Raw genomic sequence first — 3,676 nt, 5'->3', positions numbered from 1 at the left:
CATTACTGTGATTGAGATGAACAACCCAGAAGCTCTGATACCAATTTTTAAAAATAAATAGAACGTTGGTAATGACAATATATCACAAAGAAAAGAGAAATAAAAATAAATAACACACAAATTTTTACGCAGAAACCCTTTTGGGAAAAAATCACTGGTAGAAGAGAAAAAAATTCACTACGTCGAATTTGAATGATTACAAGAGAAGTAGACTATGTCTATTTATAGGCTTGTAAAACCATATTTTAATAGGAGTGTAGTAAGATTGAAACACCTTATTCTAATCAATATCAAATAGATGGAGTTTAATAAGGTTTAAAAAACCTTATTCTAAAATGAAACAAAAGAAGTATAGTTCTATAGAGATTTTACTTTTATTTTATTTTACCATTGTATTTTATTTAAATAAGGATTCGAGTCACTTAATTCTAACAATTGCATTATTATTTTTATTGACATATTAATATTACATACGATATTATATTTTCTTACATTAATTAAATAATTAAATGTTAAATAAAAATAAAAAAAGTAAAGAAAATTCTAGAAATATGAAGAGAGATCATTCTCTGCTATAAAACCCCAACGTGGGGTGCATGTTAAAAAAAGGAGAGGAAAAGAAAAAAAAAAGGTTTATCATTTTATTCAATTTGATCTTTTTGTCATTGTGAGTCTAAAATTTTTGAAATTTTCATAAAATTAAAGTGAAATTTCACACCAAAATCTAATTCAAGAATGTTCTTTCATATGAAATCAACCATGGAAGCATGAAGAAGAATGTGGAAATGAGAAAAAAAACATGGGTAAGTTGCTTAAATTATTATATTATTTTTATTTAATTGTATAATTAATGTAAAATTGTAAGAATTAAGTATGTATGATTATTTTTTATGTTTAAAGTGATGAGAGTATTATATTTATGTATGAAATGAATGGTGAATGATATTATGAAAAATTTGGTGGATAATTTTACGTAAATAATTGAAAGTAAGAAAGTGTAGGTGATTTTACTAAGAATATTTGAAATTGGAAATAATTTTTTTTGAATGTTATGAATATTTGAGTCGTGTTACAATAAATTGACTAATTTATTTATTGTTTATCTTTATCTTTAAAAGAAACAATAACAAATTAGAAATATCCATTTCCAGTTTTTGGTTTGTATTTAGAAATATATTAATTTGATGGTAACGTATGATTTTCTATTTTTATTATTATATCATCTTAGGAAATACTATTTATCAAATTTGATAAATATAAAAATTATATAGGGAAAAGCTTAATTCCAACTAAAGCTCGAATACAAGAATTGAGTAATCAAACTTAATTGAGTAAGTTCGAATAGTTTAATTATATCTCAAGCTAAATAGTAGTCGTTTGTTCTGAATTGAGTTTGAGCTCAAGCTTATCACAAATCGAACTTTGTCTAACTTGACCCCGACGCTAGACTCTAAGCATGGTGTAAACATAAATATGCTATTTATGTCTTGTAAATGAATTTTGATTCTGTTAATTTTAATTCAAAATTGATTTAACTTGATATGACCAAAAGGAAATTAATAATTTGAACTTGTTCACCCCGAGCTTAAGAATGATCTTAACTCATGATGAATCAAACTTAAAACGAGACAATTTGAAATACTTCGAACAAATAACTCGAAATGGCATCAACTTAAATTAAGTATAACATTTTAAAAACAATTTAATAAAAATAATACCAATAACATATTTTTTAATAGAGTATGTAAATACAATTTGGTGTTCCCAAATTGTTTATGTTATCATCATTATTATCTAAATATAAGGTAAATTTATCATTTTTAGGCCAAGCCTGCATGTTAACCTAAATGGTAAAATTTTCTTATAAATTCTTCCAGTTCTGTATAATTACAAATTAATATAGATGTAAAATTCCACTTTGATTACCCAAAAATTTATAAATCATTTTTTGCCCCTAGATTGTCATGTAGGCCCTTCAGGTTTTATGAAATTACAAGGTAATATAGTGATAAATTTACAAATTGGCCTTCCAAAAATTTGAAATTCATTTTTAACCACCCTAAAGTAATTTTTTGCCTTCGTCCTGATTTTGACAAACTTTTAACATTAAATTAATTTAAAATTATATTAAATATTAATAAATTTATAATATTTTTACTGTTTATACTTTATATATTATAAATTATTTAAAAATTATATTTAATTATTATTATTTTTTTATAAATTTGAATCTATTAAATAAATTGTTTCACTTTGATTTAGTTTTCTTTTGGAACTAAGAAATTAAATCTTAATAATTCAAATGATCATACTAAAATAATCTTAGTAAAAAACACTAATAAAAAAATATTGTAATGCCCAAAATTTGATGTGTTAAATCTAAATCATTAAACATAAATCGAATCCAAAATAATATGAACTTTAAATGATAAAAAAAAAATTTAAATCTTGAACTACTCACCCAACTCAAAACTAACTTGATCTGACTAGTTGACAAGTCTATACAAACATCATTTAAATCATAGGGAGCAACATGATAGACTTAGAAGTGTTATTTTGTACAAAAATTTTTGGGTATCTTCCATGTAAGTTTTACAGTTTATGTTTGGAGTTCACGATTACTTTCTCTCAATAATATTGTCTCCAAGATTCGAACTTAGGTTATCTCATTAAGAATGTAATCTATCTTACAACTGCATCCAATATTTATAAATTTATTTTATACAATGTTTAATAAAATGTCTCTAATCATCATTTTATCTCTTCTATACTCTCTATTTGTTTTATTTACTCTCTTTTTTTTTTTAACTACAGAATCATAAAAACATAATTACATTAAATGATATGAATATAAAATTATATTATATTTGAATTGAATTAAAATTAAATATTTAAAATTTATGTTTAATTCAATTTATATATTAATTTTGAGATGAATTGATTAGATTACTTACCCTTACCTAAAAAGTTTTAATGGAAAGAAATACATTAAAGTATAAAAGCAAAGAAATAAAGGGAGAGAAAAAAGAAATAAATGAATTAATTTAAATGTTAATATATAATGTACATAAATAGGTATTTGCGTGAAAAGTTTATTAAAAATAAAATGGAAAAGTAAAAAGAGGACAAAAGATATAACCGTCGTTCATGATAATTTATTAAAAGTAAACTTATTAAATATTAAAAAATAGATTGTGATATAATAATAATTAAAATAATTTTAGAACTAATAAGATGTTGACTAATTTTAATTTATATATTAATAAATAAAAATTAGAGATAAAATAATAAGTAATTAATAAAAGATAAATTCGTCTTTTTATTTAATTAAAATTTGAGCGTTAGTATATTTTTCATCATAGGGTTTGAATACTTTTTCCAATATTTTGTTATGGATGATTAAATTTATTAATATAATTTAATTAAAATTTTGATCTAGTGATTGTGTGAAAGTATCATATTAAAATATTTATTTATATTTAATGAAATGTAAGTGCATAAATCTACATACAAACACTAATGAACTATTATCCCTCAATTATTTTAATTATACGAATCCAAATCTAAATTAAATATTATTATCTGTCTTGAATTTGTAAAAAAGTTGAATTTAAAAATTTAATTATATGTAGGATATTCGAATCCGAAAATTTTAAATCTATTAAATTTCATTTTT

This window comes from Gossypium hirsutum, chromosome D06, assembly GCF_007990345.1.
Source record: "Gossypium hirsutum isolate 1008001.06 chromosome D06, Gossypium_hirsutum_v2.1, whole genome shotgun sequence".
In the NCBI taxonomy this organism is placed as follows: Eukaryota; Viridiplantae; Streptophyta; class Magnoliopsida; order Malvales; family Malvaceae; genus Gossypium; species Gossypium hirsutum.
Note: the sequence above shows the minus strand (reverse complement) of the source record.